This window comes from Podarcis pityusensis (genome assembly GCF_964106645.2).
Source record: "Podarcis pityusensis genome assembly, chromosome: 1".
Taxonomy (NCBI): Eukaryota; Metazoa; Chordata; class Lepidosauria; order Squamata; family Lacertidae; genus Podarcis; species Podarcis pityusensis.
In genome coordinates this window covers 113038456-113057059 of record NC_138028.1, presented here as the reverse complement: position 1 = coordinate 113057059, position 18604 = coordinate 113038456, and the positions used below count along the sequence as shown (strand labels likewise).

At 41.8% G+C, this 18604-nt stretch overlaps 1 long non-coding RNA gene across 1 annotated transcript in view; it reads right to left on the bottom strand.

Annotated features, from left to right (window-relative positions):
• The window catches only part of LOC308458828, a 33352-nt gene extending 32579 nt beyond the window's left edge, over window positions 1–773 (bottom strand). Inside the window, exon 1 of the long non-coding RNA XR_013977708.1 lies at window positions 535–773. This is a non-coding gene — a long non-coding RNA (uncharacterized lncRNA). The remainder of the gene's footprint in view (window positions 1–534) is intronic.
• Between the last annotated feature and the right edge of the window lie 17831 nt (window positions 774–18604).

The following is an 18604-nucleotide window of genomic DNA, read 5'->3' as shown; positions in this document are numbered from 1 at the left end:
TTGAATTCTTCTTTCGCCTCCTATTTTTATCTCATTCACTTCACTTCTCCCTAAAACCCTGTTTTCCAATTCATTGCATGCAGTGCTCTTTTGAAAGAACTCCAACTACCATACTTGGGTAAACGAAATGTCAAGCCTGGCAAGGTGTTTGTCTTTCACAAGTTGTGTGGCTCATGGGAAAGATGTGAACTTCCTCTTGACCCCACAATATGATCGAAGGAGGAGATGGTTATAATCTCCCGATGTTTCCATGGGGACACATTGATTGTCTAATCAATTATTATTACATGAATAATCCATGAATATGCAGTAGCCCTAATCCAATTAGATTTCAATTAGGCCTGTTATAGTAATGAGTTACTATTTTAATTAGGCCTGCAAGTTAAGCCTTGATTTACTTATTTAAAATACTTTGACACAGGGTCCCCGCCCTTAACTGTAAAACCAAAGAATTTTCAAATGAGTCAAGTAAATATTAAAATCAGTAGCAAAGAATACAGTTGAAATAACAATATATGAATGATTGTGACTAACCTTAGCACCATAGAATCAAATTTTCTGGATGATATTCCCAATTTCACACTAACAGGTCTTGCATACAGATGATTGCACTTCAGCCTTATGGGATTTGGGGCTTCTTCTTCGGATGCCGTCCATCAGTTGAACTCTTGGTTGTGAGACATTTTCTATATTTCCCATTGATAGGTGATCAATGGAAACAGACATAGGTTGTATTGGAAGAGGTGGGGGGCTTTCATTGGTATGATCTTAAAATAGATGAAACGTTAAGGGGGGGATCCTTACAATGGAAAAAAGCAGATGAAATAAACATGCTGTATGTATAATTTTCTATTTAAAGTTTCTTCATCTAATACACATTTTATCACTCAAATCCTTACTTGCCTCTTTCCATGCCATTGAAGAATATCTCTAATTCTGTAAAGTGTGGAACTGCCAGTTTCCTTTTAGTAGCAGTATAAACATAAATCCAGGCTACCTGTACCAAGCCCTCCTACACTATCTGAACGCAAATACATCAATCTGTTTCTCTCATGTTTACACGGAGGAAGGTTGCTTATTGCCAATAGATTAAATGTAAATTCTTAGTATGCATTTAGGATTGCCTGGGCATAGGGCTCTCCCCCCCCCCCTCCAGAGTGAATATCTGAAACCTGTGCCAATCCTCTCTTTCCCTCAATAACAAGCACATTATCTCCCAAATCAACTTCCCTATGGGTAAACATTGAGCTCTTGCATCCCATTTTCCATGAGACTGAGATTAAGATGCATCCATGTTACCAAAATGGTGATTATTTCCGAGTCAGGCACATGAACTGTAAATGAGATTAGACAGCTTGTAATATTGCTCATTTTCATTAGTTTTCATCAGCATGAGAATGGATGAAAGGCTGTCTCATTCTCTCCCCTCGTTATCAACTTTCGCATAAAGATGATATATATTTTAATGGCTGCGGTTTTCTAATACATCACCAAGCTATATGAATTTGACCTTTCACAATGATGCTGGGGATCTTTATTGACTTGCTATTGTTGGCTAATTGTGTTTTCCAAGACAAAGGCACAGGAAAATATTCTGCTCATCCATGGAGATGCCATTGCAAAGAGTAACTGTACAGTTTGTTGTTATTCCTTGGGAAATTCTGTCCGTCTGTCTGCTTTTCTAGGTGCAGTCCTGTTCATTAACAAAGAATACCTGAAATGCCATCAAAAAGTTTTCAGAATTTCTCCCTCAAAGGTCATTTACAACTGAGGAAAGTGTAGGAAAGACGCAAACATATATGCTTCTATTAAAGTTATAGCCTTACACTCATACCTGCGCTTTTGAACAGGAAAGAAAGCACAACAATGCAATAATAAACCTAAATGAAAACAAATATAGAAAAGCACAACCTGGAAAAAGATGATATTCATTTTCATAGGCAAGCATCTCAAACGTCAATGTCATTTTTCATCATGATGGAAATAGCCATGGAAATAATAAAGAAGGGTCATATAATCTTAGATTAGTCACATTTGCACTTCTGTATCATCCATAAGGTTGGAGAATAAATTCAGCTGGTTTCACATTTAAAAGCAAACTTACCTAATTTTTATTTTCCAAAACAACACATGAACTGAAACACAGCCACCCTTTGAGATTGCAGTTCTTTGAATTTTGCAATGCAGTTCTCCAGCCAAATATTGTGTACAGAAATGCATATGTCATGGGGAAATGTGCATATACATGCTACATAACATACAAGAAAGACCTTATATTCAAGGGAGTTGCTTTACAAAAAGGTGTTCATTGGGGAAAGAGGGCACTAAATTGCTGGGGCATTTTCATGCAGACTTTTTTTTTAAAATGCAAACCGATGTGGAAATTTGGAGAACTGGAAAAATGAGAAACTGAGAGAAACTGAAACTGGCATATTTGCCCATTCCTAGCACTCACAATTAAATAGTCAAAGGCTAACATAGATATCATGGTCAGAGACTAGCTCTTGAGACATAGTGAGTGAGGATGAAATCCTGTACCCCAGGCGTGGAGAACCTGATCTGTCTAGTGGGCCAGTTCCTTATTCGCCCTAGCCATCATAGGTCAGATTTAACAGATGGCCATGACTGCCCACCTGTCAATGACCAATGTCACAGTGACATCAGGTGATCATTGTTGGGACTTCAAAGCACCACACATGGCTCACAAAGAGCTCTGCACAGTGCTCTGAAGTGCCACTAATCAACCATAGAATCATAGAATCATAGAGTTGGAAGAGACCACAAGGGCCATCGAGTCCAACCCCCTGCCAAGCAGGAAACACCATCAGAGCACTCCTGACATATGGTTGTCAAGCCTCTGCTTCAAGACCTCCAAAGAAGGAGACTCCACCACACTCCTTGGCAGCAAATTCCACTGTCGAACAGCTCTTACTGTCAGGAAGTTCTTCCTAATGTTTAGGTGGAATCTTCTTTCTTGTAGTTTGGATCCATTGCTCCGTGTCCGCTTCTCTGGAGCAGCAGAAAACAACCTTTCTCCCTCCTCTATGTGACATCCTTTTATATATTTGAACATGGCTATCATATCACCCCTTAACCTCCTCTTCTCCAGGCTAAACATGCCCAGCTCTCTTAGCCGTTCCTCATAAGGCATCGTTTCCAGGCCTTTGACCATTTTGGTTGCCCTCCTCTGGACACGTTCCAGTTTGTCAATGTCCTTCTTGAACTGTGGTGCCCAGAACTGGACACAGTACTCCAGGTGAGGTCTGACCAGAGCAGAATACAGTGGCACTATTACTTCCCTTGATCTAGATGCTATACTCCTATTGATGCAGCCCAGAATTGCATTGGCTTTTTTAGCTGCCGCGTCACACTGTTGGCTCATGTCAAGTTTGTGGTCAACCAAGACTCCTAGATCCTTTTCACATGTACTGCTCTCAAGCCAGATGTCCCCCATCTTGTATTTGTGCCTCTCATTTTGTTTGCCCAAGTGCAATACTTTACATTTCTCCCTGTTAAAATTCATCTTGTTTGTTTTGGCCCAGTTCTCTAATCTGTCAAGGTCGTTTTGAAGTGTGATCCTGTCCTCTGGGGTGTTAGCCACCCCTCCCAATTTGGTGTCATCTGCAAATTTGATCAGGATGCCCTTGAGTCCATCATCCAAGTCGTTGATAAAGATGTTGAATAAGACCGGGCCCAAGACAGAACCCTGTGGCACCCCACTAGTCACTCTTCTCCAGGATGAAGAGGAACCATTGATGAGCACTCTTTGGGTTCGGTCAGTCAGCCAGTTACAAATCCACTGAGTGGTAGCATAGTCAAGACCACATTTTACCAGCTTCTTTACAAGAATATCATGAGGCACCTTGTCAAATGCCTTGCTGAAATCAAGGTAGGCTACATCCACTGCGTTCCCTTCATCTACCAGGCTTGTAATTCTGTCAAAAAACGAGATCAGGTTAGTCTGACATGACTTATTTTTCAAAAATCCATGCTGACTATTGGTGATCACAGCATTCCTTTCTAGGTGCTCACAGACTGTTTGCTTAATGATCTGCTCCAGAATCTTCCCTGGTATTGATGTCAGACTGACTGGGCGGTAATTATTTGGGTCCTCTCTTTCCCCCTTTTTGAAAATAGGGACAACATTTGCCCTCCTCCAGTCTGCCGGGACTTCGCCTGTTCTCCAGGAATTCTCAAAGATGACTGCCAGTGGTTCTGAGATCACATCTGCCAGTTCTTTTAATACTCTTGGATGCAGTTCATCTGGCCCTGGAGACTTGAATACATCTAAACTAGCCAAGTATTCTTGTACTATCTCCTTAGTTATTCTGGGCTGTGTTTCCTTTGCTGAATCATTTGCTCCAAATTCTTCAGGTCGGGCATTGTTTTCTTTATCGGAGAAGACTGAGGCAAAGAAGGCATTGAGGAGTTCAGCTCTTTCTGTGTCCCCTGTTTGCATTTCACCATCTTCTCCTCTGAGTGACCCCACTGTTTCTTTGTTCTTCCTTTTGCTACGGACATACCCATAAAAGCCTTTTTTGTTGCTTTTAACCTCTCTAGCAAGCCTGAGTTCATTCTGTGCTTTAGCTTTTCTGACTTTGTGTCTACACGTGCTGGCTATTTGTTTGAATTCCTCTTTGGTGGTTTCCCCCCTTTTCCATTTTTTGTACACATCCTTTTTTAATCTTAATTCAGTTAAAAGTTCTTTAGATAGCCACCCTGGCTTCTTTAGGCACCTTCCATGTTTCTGTCTCATTGGTATTGCCTGACGTTGTGCTTTTAGTATCTCCCTCTTAACAAACTCCCAGCCATCATGAACTCCCTTTCCTTTTAGTATTACTGTCCATGGGATCTCACCCAGCACTTCCCTAAGTTTTATGAAGTCGGCTTTCTTAAAGTCAAGAAATTGAGTCCTAGTATGCTTGGCTGCTCCTTTCCGCTGTATAGTAAACTTCAGAAGAGCATGATCACTCGCGCCTAATGATCCTTCCACTTCTACCCCACTAACCAGGTCATCAACATTGGTTAGGACCAGATCTAAAATGGCTGTTCCTCTTGTTGCTTCTCCCACTTTCTGGACAATGAAGTTGTCTGCAAGGCCAGTGAGGAATCTGTTTGACCTTATGCTCTTGGCTGAGTTTGACATCCAACAAATATCCGGGTAATTGAAGTCCCCCATTACTACTATCTCCCTTCCTTTTGCATGCTTGGCCATCTGTTCCAGGAAGGCATCATCTATGTCCTCCGTTTGGCTTGGGGATCTATAGTAAACTCCCACAATGAGGTCACTGTTATTCTTCTCTCCCTTAATTTTGACCCAAATGCTCTCACTTTGGCTTTGAGGTTCTAAATCTTGGATCTCTTCACAGGTATACACATCCCTGACGTATAACGCCACTCCTCCTCCTTTCTTGTCTGGTCTGTTTCTCTGAAATAGATTGTATCCCCCCATTATTACATTCCAATCGTGGGACTTATCCCACCAGGTTTCAGTGATGCCTATTATGTCATATTTAGTTTGCTGTACCAAGAGCTCAAGCTCATCTTGTTTATTTCCCATGCTTTGCGCATTAGTGTACAGACATTGAAGTCCATTAATCATTCCCCCGTGACTCTTATTTAAGGATTTTTTCCTCCCACCACTAGGTCTGTGTGCTGTTTGCTCCATTTGGTCTATGACATTTGGATGATCATCTTCATCAATTGATAGACTCCTACCTTCAGGAGCACTGTCTCCCTCCCCCACATTAGTCAGTTTAAAGCCCTCCTGATGAGGTTTCTGAGATTTTTGGCAAAAACATTTCTCCCAACCGTTGTGAGGTGCAGCCCATCGCTTGCCAGAAGTCCATCTTCAAGAAACTGCAGTCCGTGATCTAAGAATCCAAACCGTTCCTGTTTACACCATTTGCGAAGCCAGCTGTTCACTTCCACTATTTTCCCCTCTCTCCCTGGGCCACGTCGTTCAACTGGGAGGACAGATGAGATGACAATTTGTGCATTTAATTGCTTCAATTTCCTGCCCAGAGCCTCGTAGTCTCTTTTGATCTTCTGGAGGCTATTGCTTGCAGTGTCATTGGTTCCCACATGAACCAAGAGGAAGGGGGTATTTGTCAGTGGGATTTATGATTCCTTGCAGTCGTTCAGTTACATCTTGGATCTTAGCCCCGGGGAGACAGCACACTTCCCGAGACATCTTGTCAGGCCCACAGATCACTGCTTCTGTTCCCCTCAGTAGGGAATTCCCTATCACCACTACACGCCTCCTCTTAGGTTTGGTCGGGGTTCTTCCGTGAGCTGTCCGCTCCAAGGTCGCCTGCACATTCCCTGAGGACTGACTTTGCTGCTTGTCTTCATATACCTGATCGACTGTAATGAGGGAGAGATCCTCAAATGGAGTCTGCTCTTCGTCTTCCATGCTAGGGGAGAGGACCTCAAAGCGATTGTGTATTTCTAAACAATCAGAGTGAACCCTGGGCCTCCTACTTCTTTGAGTCACGTTTCTCCATATATCTGGCTCCTGTGTTGGTGAACTAGCGTCCTTCTCAGGGGAGTCCCCTGTCTCCTCCTTGGTGGAGACGGTGTGCTCTGTTGCTTCCAAGAAGAGCTCCAGCTCTCTAATTCTTTGGAGCGTAGCTACACGTTCCTCCAGTTGCTGGACTTTGTCTTTTAAGAGGGCAATCAACATGCAATTGCTGCAGGTAAAGCTGCCTGCAACCTTTGGCAAGATGGCAAACATTGTGCAGGAACCGCAGGCAACTGCAGCTGTTCCCTCCCCCTCCATCTTGAGAACGTGTCGTTGGGGGTGGCTACAGCGGTCCTCCATCATAAAAAGCGTGAAGACAGGAAAAATAACTCCCCCCACAAAAAAACCTAGGTCTCCCCCAACAAACGTTTGAGACTAGCTCCCCTAAATCTAAAAGATGGATCAAACTGCCGGTGCCCTGCAAGCTCTGATAAGCTCCTCCCACAGCTAATCACCTGCCTCAACAGAAACCCTGCCCCCTCTGACCTTTGCACAGGGAGAGCAGCCAATCAGCCACAAAGAAACACACACACACACACACACACAAGTAAACCCTTTTTGCTCCTTCTTCAACTGCTGCCCTGCAAGCTCTGAAATCATCACCTGACAGCTGATGGGTGGTGAATTCAAGCCTGCTTTCTGCAATGATCAGCTGCACCCTTGAGTTGTCCTTGGGGAGCTCAGTTGCACAGTTGATCTGGCCACGTATCCATCTGCTCTGTGACTGATGCCACACACCCAGGGGCCCACTTCACGCAGCTACCTAGCAGTAAGCTCCACTGCACTCAATAGGGCTGAGGAGGCACACATAGGTTTGTCCTGCAAAAGTTCTACCGGTAAATTCACATCTGGTGTACAATAAACTCTTTTAGCAACAAAGTCCAGCTTCATCTAAACTTCAAGCCAGGCTCTTCCTGGGGAACGATTTAGGACACCCCTTTCTTCACTGCCCTCAGACAGTTGGATACTGGCTATCATCTTCTGAAACTTTATTCCCAGATTTGGTGTCAGCCTCTTTCTTCAGCTGAGCAGTAACAAGTAGGGAAAGAAAATAAGATGAAAGGGACCTAAAGGGTAGGGCAAGAAGCAACAGCTTTAAATGGTGGTAGTGAAGATTTATATTAAACAAGAAGACATGTGTCCTTACTGGAGCAGCTGAACAAAGGGTTAAGTCTGTTGAGACAATTGAGGTCAGTGGAGGATAAAGGCTGTGGAAAGGCCCCTGCGAGGGGTATGACTTTGAAGCATTGGTGTGAAATGCATTATAGATTACAACGACCACTTCTATCTCAGTTTCTGTAGTTCTGTAAGAGTCAAGTGCCTCACTCTCGAGGAAGAGTTCACAGCAATTAGATAACACAGTGCAACATGTGGCTTCGAAAAATCCATGCAGTCTTTTCAACCTGAAGGATGGAAGATATTTTAGCAAGGGGGTGGTGGTGGAACGGATACAATAAATCCTCAGGTCTGACAGTTACAAAAATAAATCAGCTGAAGCTGAGAAGAATATGAAAATGATACTTTCATTTCTTGAAAGGGGGCCGTGGTTGAGAGTGATATTAAGTTTCAAAAAATGTAATGGATTATTAAACTGACAAAGTTTCTTTCCTCCTGCAGGCAACAGTCTGGAAGGTCCCACTTAAATCAGACTAATGGGGTAAAAATTCCCGTGCAATGCACTATGTCGAACCTCACATAGTTGAGAAATTAAATGCCAAAGGGAATGACTACACAAGGGGCAGGGGAAGGAAAAGAAAGGAAGAACTCTTACATTTCATACAAATTGATGTATCAAACTGAAATAACAGAATTATGTGACAGCGTAGGTTGACAATAGCAGCTATAAAAATATACATGATAAATAGCTGTAGTGTTCCACATGTGTACAGACACAGTGTACATATATGCATGTTTCCACATGAGTACAATCAAAAGGAATGATCACATGTGGTGACATGTGTATATCTAGACCATTCTACTATCAAACTGATAGATAAAATTGGTGAAATGAAATGGCATTAGTTGTTAAACTAAGGCTATGTTCACATTAGACAAATTCATAGAAGATAAGGTTATCAATAGCTACTGACCATGATGGCTATGTTCTACCTCAGGCATAGGCCAACTCAGCCCTCCAAATGTTTTGAGACTACAATTCCCATCATCCCTGACCACTGGTCCTGTTAGCTAGGGATGATGGGAGTTGTAGTCCCAAAACATCTGGAGGGCCGAGTTGGCCTATGCCTGTTCTACCTCCTTAGTTGAAGGCAGCATGCTTCTGAATTCGAGTTGCTTCAGGAGGGAAGTGTGATGTTGGATTCAAGTCCTGTGGACTTCTCTAAGGCATTTGGTTGGTGAGAACAAGATGCTAGACTGGATGGACCACTGTCCTGATCCAGAAGGCTCTTATGATGTTTTTGTGGAATTGTGGCCAAAAGCCACTATAAGATTACGGAAAACCAACAGGCTTGCATTCCCACCTCACCCATTAGGGCAACCAGAGGCACCAGCTTCTCCAGAGGATTGGGGGAGCTGACGCAACATCACATGGCATCTTGATGTCACATGCATGACATCGCACAACATCGCAAGGAGCCAGGGGGCAGAGCAAAACGCCCTCTGAAAATATATTGGGGGGGGGAGCTGAAACTGCCTTGGCCCCTAGGAGTCAGTGCCTATAAGGGCAACTAAAGCTGTTTCAGTGCAAAATTTGGGCCTGAAACCAGACTGAAATGGATCTAGAGAATGTGCTTCCTCTAGGCCTATCTGTGCTGCCTTTACTCTGCTCTGGGGTAATAGCAGTGAATATTCAGAGGGGGTCACTCACTGAACTCTTCTCTGGTGTGTTTCTGTCTGTTTGTGCTGCAGAACAATCTGACCTACACTCATGCAAGAAGGTGTGTGTGTGTGTGTGTGTGTGTGTGTGTGTGTGTAGAGGGGAAACGCCGAAATTATATGTCATTATTCAGTCACATAACTTGATCTCAATTATATCGTCTCTGCCTGTAATCCGTTTTCTCCAACGTGTGCATGCATCTGCATATATGAGACAACTCATTGATATGCCACATTGCAGAGATAGATGCAGAATGGGAGGGTTTACATTTAAATTTAATCGCAAAGGGTTCATCAAACCTACAGACTTTAAAAGCCAGAAAGAGAGAGCGAGCCACATTATATCTCATTTATGTTAATTAAATATATTCAACACGACCAAATCCATGTGGCATATATTTGGCACAATGTGAAGGGAAGTTTTTTCTTGCTACCTGCCTGGCAAGTCCTGCTGCCTGCATGTTTTCATTTACTCTTAAAGTGGCACCACTTTAATCAGACAAAATTGTTGACAAATAATAGCCCATATTTAATGGCATTATGAAATATTTATACAGGCATATGCGGGTTGGGAGTCAATGAAGTGCTAAAAACAACCTTATTTTATTTTATATGGTTTGTAGGCCTGATCACATTTTTAAAAGTACGAAGCTCTACTAAAAAGCCATTCAAAGGTGGTGAAGAACAATTAAAGTTAATGCCAAGAAAAGTTTCGGGATTAAATGCAGTAAGTGTCTACGACTGGATAAAGTTACTGACAGATTTCTTACAGAATCTTTTTTTTTTTAATTAGTAGATAATGAAGCTCATTACAATAATTGCAACATTAATCCTCACAGACATCTCCGGAGTGAAGGTTGGAATTATTAACCTGATTATGGGTGTGAAATGAATTTTCAGGAGTCCCCCTCCCAGCCCCAAAATTTAGGTGAATTTCTCACTGTGAGGTAGAAGAAGAAAACCACAATGTTTGCCTTAAAAATTGCTCAAGACAGTGTCAGATATTTCTGAAATTGTTGACCCACGTTCTCAGCAATTAGCACCACCTGAAGAAACCTTATCTTGCATGGATTCCTACATAGTTCCATACTGTTTTTCATTGACATTGACAGAAAACCACTATTTGTGTACATTTGCTAAAATGGACCTCCGCTGCAACATTCAGATGACAGTAGAAACCAGTGGACCATCAAATTCTGATCTGAGACTCAGTAGAGGAGAGGAATAGTTTTTTTGCTAGAGAATTCAAATTTCTAAAGCAAGGGTGGGGAACCTGTAGCCCTCCAGATGCTGCTGAACTACAATTCCCATCAACCCTTGTCATTGGCCATGCTTGCTGGGGCTGTTGGGAGTTGGAACCCAACTGAAGGACCACAGGTTTCCCATTCCTGTTTGAAAGCATCTTCAGTGGGAAAGAAGGGGCAGAACAAGGAAAACAGGGTTGGGTTGGGCCCTTACCTTCTGAGAAAGGAGCAGGTTTACCTTACTTCTAGTGGTATCTCCAAGTGGTCCATGTGACATTTTCCTATATAACTTAAACAGCTGCTGTTCAGCTGAAACTCAAGTGCTACACTCAGCCTTTATGTGTCTGCCAACCAGACACTGTTTTGTATTCATGCAATTTAATCAAAGTGTTAAAGTTATATAATAATCAGTGAAGAAACAGGGGCTGGTCTCCACAAGTGGAGACACGTTGTCCCCACACCCACCAGGATCAGTTTTTTCTACACACATTCCTAAGGTTCTTGGCTTCATAGGGAGATCTGTGTTCTGTTAGAACAATCTCTAACTGGGGGACTAAAAATGTCAAGGTGGCCTATTGCCAGAGAGGAGAGTAAAACACAAACTCCAAATGACTTCGACCATAAATCCCAGCTAGCTCAGCTCACAACTCAAAATGCACGGTGACAAGCTGTTTTAGCAATTTTCATAGACATCCAGACAGAGGAAGGGAGAGCACATTAAATGGCACTTCCACCATAGATACGGACAGAGAAGAATTCCAGGGGAAATCCTCCATATTACTCAAAGATATATGAAGTGGTCACCCAATAAACAATAAATAAATTCTTCCATTTTTATCATAGCGATTTTTCTCCCTAAACACATCTCACTGTAAAGGCTATGAATCAGAGTTTGACTTTATTTGTTCATGCTGACTTTCACTTTAATTCTTGAAACTGTTGCCTGACTTAATTACAACTGCTTGTGGTACAGTGATACTATGAATTTCACATACTTCTGTAGAAACAGTTTGAGCAAAGAATAGCATTGCCATGGGGGAGATTTCACCCCATCGCTGCAACTGATCACCTCTGTGGTGCTCTCCTTGGTGCTGATATCCAGACTCTTCCAGCAGTGAAGAATATTATACTGCTAAGAGTTCCCCAAGGTTCACAAGACAATAAACATTCAGAGGTTATTATGTCATAAATATTATTATAAGAAAGCAACTTCAGTCCACCTGAACAAGGAGTTTCAATATGTTTTATGCTTCTGCAGGCCACCCTTTCCTTAAGTCACCCTTCTCCATAAATGCAAGCAGGAAAACACTCATGCTCACACCATAAAGTTGTGTCAGCTCCCTGTCCACACATGTTCCCTAATATGTCCATAGGGCTAACCCCAATTTTATAGGGTGTCATGGGGCTGAGCCAATACATGTATCTTCTGTACAATGTGGGAATGTGCATTTTCTTACTCATAAGAATAATGCATAAAAAGGGAAAGTATTGCGCAGTTCTCTGTTGTATCCTGGAAGGATATCTTTGCTAGTCCCTTACAGCAAAATCAAGGCAGTCTTGTAAAACTAACTAATTCATTACAGCAGAAGCCAGGGATAGGGAGCCTGTTGTCTTCCAACTCTCATCAGACTAAGCCAGCATGGCCAATGGTCAGGGATGGTGGGAGCTATAGTCCAGCCACTTTTGAAGGACCTCTGGAAGATCACAGGTTTTCCAGCCTTGGAATAAACATTCAAGGACTAGATGTGTGAAGCGCAATTCTAAGCTGAGTAGGAGCTATAGATGACTAGTGTGCTGCCATTTTCTCCTTTAGATCTTCCCTTTAATAGAGTATTCCTTGATAATTGTCTGGCCTCCTTTTTACCTGATTTTTCACATCACTGAGCTGCTATATCATAGGTATTTGGCTGTAGCAGATGGGTCTTGTGGTGTGTTCTGCATGGAAGCTGGACAAATAGACCAGTCTCTACACAAAAGAATAAATGAGCACAAATCTCAAATCAGAAATGGCACTATCCAGAAGCCAGCAGGAGAACGTTTCAGTGCATCAGGACACGCTGCAAGTGACCATTTGTTAACAAAGGCACTTCAAAGGGAAATTCCAGCGTGAAACTTGGTGCATTATAATTCATCAGGATATTCAATCACCCGCAGCTGAATTGAGAATTTTATCATGCTGCATATGTTAATCTAACAGTGTTGTATGCTTCTCCTATCACCAGCCCTGCCTTATCAATTGTCACTGTAACTATTTTGCTTTCACATAATTATCACTGCTCTTTTTGCATATCATTTCCCTCTGACCTCATTCATTTGCATTCCCACCACACACCCCAGCATCTTGTGCAGAGATGCCTGCACATTATGTATAAGATAAGGTGGCCTCTTGTCCATGAAAGCTTATGCCATAATAAACGGTAATCTTTAAGCCATGGGTGGCTAACTTGTGGTTTTCCAGAAGCAGAACAATTCCCCTCATGACCATGCTGCCTGAAGCTGATGGGAGTCCAGCAACATCTAGAGGGCCACAGGTTAGCCACCTTTTCTCTCCCCTTGCCAGATATTTTGGATCATTTGCCAGGATTCCACCCCCTGCTTTAAACCTGTGAATGCCCACCAAGATTATGAAGACTTTGATGGTTTACACGGTCATTTCTTCTAGAAAGAAGGAACCTCTGGTTTTCCCAGAGGGTGATTGGTTGACTTTCAACTCAATTTATTCTATGATTTGCTTCCTGAATGTGCACATAAACCAGAGCCTAAAATGAGTTCAGAGATTGTTTTCCAGGATTACTGATCATGTGAACCATTATTATTGGTTTCTTACAGCTAGAGGGGGAAAAATGAGTTTGCACCAGCATGTCTGGTTCAAAGGGGAGGGAGTTATACATTTTATACACTCTACATTTTCTTTGCTACACAATGAATGAAATATGAGTATGTGATGGGAAAACAACGTATGATATTCAGAGAGCAGTATATTATCTATTCAAAAAACTGAAGAAATCAAGTTTATATTCTTCCTGATCACATTCTTTGGAAAGAAATGTTTCTAAATTCAAATTATCAGAATAACTGCACAGTGCAATCCCAGGCTCAGTACTAAGCATGCTCTCGTATGTAACACAAATTCACAATGTGATGTGTTCTGAAAAAAGTTTCATTTCATTTCATTTGTTTTTATTTCTGGCATATAGCTCCAGTCAATTGCTCTCTCTCTTTTTCTCTTTTGCTTCTGTTTCATTCAATTTTCATTTGGCTTTCATTTTTACGTAGATTGCAGCAGAGCTCCAGCATGTCTTCTGATGCCTAGAACTTTGTTGTTTTCCATCTAAGATTGCATGAATTCCCCAGGTTTTCTACCACTTCCTGAAAGCATCAGACATATTTTAGACAGATTGGAGAATGTGCCCCTAATTTACAGACTGAAGACAGTGTCCAATGAAAACACAAAATGAACAATGAAAAAGGGGGGTGAGGTCCTTTAAAACTTCCCCTTTGCTTAATGCTTCAGATTGCAGCTTTCATTGCCCCACAGAACATTCTCTGAATACATCCATTTGCTAAGCAATGTAAGACTATGCTTCAAAGAGCCTTTGCAGATGTTGATAATGCCCTGTGCTCCACGTTAGACAGTTTTTACATTTTTATTTATTTTCTTATATTTACATTCTGCCTTTCTTCCATTGTGTGTCCTGTCTCTTTATTCTGGACTGCATTCAAATAGATTGTAGGTGCTCCTTAAATGTTGATACCATTATCAATGGGAAGTGTTTTCTGTGGGTTCATCAGTTTGTGCTAATGTAATTTATGCAGCACAGTCCTAGGAAACTCTGCTCAGGAGTAAGCCCAGCTGTGTCCCTATTAGTGAATTAAAGATTGCAGACTTATATTTATATTTCTATATCTTTAGAGAAGTACAGTTGTAGGCAGAGTAAATGGGTGGGTTTTTTCCATCAAATGGGTGCTCTACAGCAGAGCCTTCCAGACTTTTCATGTTGGTGACACACTGTTTAGACATGCATCATTTCATGACAAAGTAATTCAGTTTTACTAGCAAACCTGAGGTTAACCGAACCTATTCACAGCCCTTGGAAGAGTGCTGGGAGCGTTTGCACCTAGACACTGCAGCAGACCCACAAACATGCCATGATATACAGTTTGGAAAGCTCTGCTCTATATAGAGAAAGAAACTGATCCCATTGAAAAGTTTATTGGAATCAGCCCTCCCTATGTGTTGGCAGGCCTTTAAAAGTGATTCTAACACTTTGGGATGAAGCCCCAGAAATATCTCCCCTTGCTCTCCTGTAACACTTAAAGGACACCACAGTCGGTGTTGTTTGTAAAAGGATTTAAAGCATTTGAATTAAACTGTGAAATCAGCAAGACCATCAAACCAACTTTTCACAGGTTACTCGACTCTCAACTATATTTCAAAGAAATCATATTGCCACCCTTCTCCCCCCCCTTTGGTGACATTTTCAGCTTTCTGCTCATTGCTTGTACAATTTTCTGGAAGTGCTTTCAGACAGGCTGTGCTCATATTTCAAACATCAATGCATAAACAACAGTTCTAAAACACCTACTGTATTATGCTGGGTGATAAATAATTCTTAAAAGTTCTGGATAACTTACGAGTTTTTTACTCTTTACAATGGGAATTGGTTTCAAGAATACAGTTGGAATATCTTTACGTTATAACGGCAGCAATTAACCTGCAAACTTTTTGAAATAGATCCCGTATTTCATCATGAAAGTCTGCAAAATGGGAGGGAGCAGAAAATCAGGCAACTGCATTAAACAGGAGTAAATATGGGAAAGGTGTGTTATATCTATCATGGGGTTTTGGGAGTATTGTAATTCTAATGAATCAAAGGGAATTGTCTTAGTAACACAACTTCCATTTCACCCTTCTCTGTGATTCCTTAAGTTTCAAGGAAATGTGCCCCTGTTACAGTTTAAATTATCCAATCAGAGGATTCATGGGGTGCCACAACGTCACCCTGCCTCCTTATTTGGGCCCCCAAAAGAAGAAAGTGGCAAGCTGCCTGTTTCCCTTCAGCCCAATGGCCACCCAGTGACCTAGGACCCCTGCATGCTGGTAGGTTTCAATGAGCACACAAGGGCAGCATGAATGTGTCAAGGCAAACCTCTGCAGCCTTTGGTAGGGGAGGTTTAAACACATACACCACAGTTCTCCTGCAAACATCGCAACCATTCCACACCCTACCCTTAGTTGGTCTGGCTTTTAAAATAGGATTACTACCAGCGGTAGGCAACCTAAGGCCGGGGGCCAGATCTGGCCCAATCGCCTTCTCAATCCGGCCCACGGACGGTCCAGGAATCAGCGTGTTTTTACATGAGTAGAATGTGTCCTTTTATTTAAAATGCATCTCTGGATTATTTGTGAGGCATAGAAATTTGTTCATTTTTTTTCCCTTTCAAAATATAGTCTAGCCCACCACATGGTCTGAGGGACTGTGCATGGGCCCACTACTGAGAAAGGTTGCTGACCCCTGATTAGTACAATCTCTCTCTCTCTCTCTCTCTCTCTCTCTCTCTCTCTCTTTACCTCCCTCCCTTTTGACTAGCAGCAAAATATTTACATACACAGTGGTTTATAGATAGGCAAGAAGAAGAAGAGAGAAGAAGAGTTTGGATTTGATATCCCGCTTTATCACTACCCAAAGGAGTCTCAAAGTGGCTAACATTCTCCTTTCCCTTCCTCCCCCACAACAAACACTCTGTGAGGTGAGTGGGGCTGAGAGACTTCAGAGAAGTGTGACTAGCCCAAGGTCACCCAGCAGTTGCATGTGGAGGAGCGGGGAAGTGAACCCGGTTCACCAGATTACGAGTCTACTGCTCTTAACCACTACACCACACTGGCTCCCATCCCATTCTCCATCCCATTCCAAGGGGTGTATTTATCCTGGCCACATCCCAAAGATTTCAATACTTTAGCAGCATATTCCTTCATTGAAAAGTTATAAATGCTGGTTGCCTTAAGACTCAGATTGCTTCAGGGGGGGTACAGGGTGCCAAACCAGTTTTAGAAACCGCCGCACACAAGTAGCACAGTGACATTATCATTTGATCCAGAATGTTTATGCTGACACCTTCCAAAAGACCCAATAAAAGTGTCTCATGGAATGCAGATTGTTTGGGTGATTTATCCAAGCAATATATACATATATCATGCGGCCTGTGTGTTTCAATATTAATACCTCAATAAAGCATGTCACTCCTTGTGTGAAACTTCTCTCCTTTTTCCAGGCAGAAAAATTATGCATTGTGAAACTTTGTTAGTGTTTTCCTCCCTTTCGACATAAATGAACTCTGACAAGAGAGGGTCTATGCGGAAGAATGACATTAGTCATTCACAAATTGATACACTTCCCCTCAGGTTCTGACAGAGAAGGCAATGTAAACTATTAGAGCATTCGTAACCAGCCCATTGAATTTTCCTTGATGTGCACTCACATTTCTTATAAAAGCTACATAAAAGAATTTTTAAGGGCCCAATGCCAGATTTTCTCAAATTGAAAGATAATTGTTCTTTGCAATTATAAATACACCAAACAAAATAAAACAGATAATAATGGAGCCATTGTGATGTAGCAGAAGGTTTGAATTTAGCTTGGAGAGATCTGGGTTTAAACTCACACTCAGCCATGATGCTCCCCCAAATGATCTTGGGACAGGCATATTTTGGGCTAATCAACCTCACATAGGGCACTTGTGAGATTAAAATGAGATAATCTAAACTATGGTGTTCAGAGACCCTTGGCAAAAGGGTAGGATAGAAATTAGATACAATATAGGTACTGTAATTGCATACTGTGGTATTCTAAACCCTCTTACCTTGGAGTAAGCTCTATTGAATCCAATAGGACTTCTTTCTGTGGAGATATGGTCAGGATTGCACTACAATTCCAGGTAACTGTTTATATGACTGCAGCCTAGCTTACATTTAAAGTCATGCAGAGGGAATAAACGAAAGTCCTTTTAGTACTAATCTAGCTACAACCAAATATATTTTTCCTACAATTTACACTGACCAGTAAATATTTTACTACAGAAAAACAAACCCACTGAAGTAGCATTGTTGCATGGAATTTGTCATAGATGGTTTCAGACTGAGTTGTTTCTTTCCCCCTAATTAATACCCACTTACCCAGCAGAGGAGTGATCAGTTAATATTACAGATATGTACAGTGACAGAATTAATTGTGCACAGTTCACAGCTATTATCATTAATATAATTAAGGCCAATTTCATTTTCCTAATGAGATCATCTTTAAAGAGGCCAGGGAAACCACTGGTGACAGTTTAGGTGTCCATATTGGCTGGAATGGAAATTCCAAAAAGAAGATTCAACAGTCAGAAACAGGAAGTGAAATTGATATCTTGATTTTTAAAGTATTCCTGTGTTATCCAACACATTTTCAGCAATGAATATTGCACACCCTATGGACATGGGAGTGGGGAATCCCCCACAATTTCACTGAGACTTATCTAAAGTTTGTGTAGGAGATTATACTAATCTTATCAGAATTATTTCACTTTACCTAAGCAATTTTCTTAGTCTTGTGAAAGCTCTTTCCTTTTGAGAGTCTTCAGGTTTTTTTACTGGGTGAAAACCTTATCTTGCTTCTCTGATGTTGCTGAAAAGATGGTGAAAATTGGTGACAGGTCTACTTTGACCATCAGCCAAAATTATAATATCAGTTAATGAGTGTTTTAGGGCAGGCTCATCCACTTGCTTTCTCACTATGTACAAAACATATTCTGATGTCAATGTAAAATGTGAATTTGAATCTCTTTTGGTTTGGTATGGTCCCAGGGGACAGAGTAATGGAGATGACTATGAAGAGAAAAAGGGACATGGGTGGTGCTGTGGGTTAAACCACAGAGTCTAGGGCTTGCCAACCAGAAGGTCAGTGGTTCGAATCCCTGCAATGGGGTGAGCTCCCATTGCTCTGTCCCAGCTCCTGCCAACCTA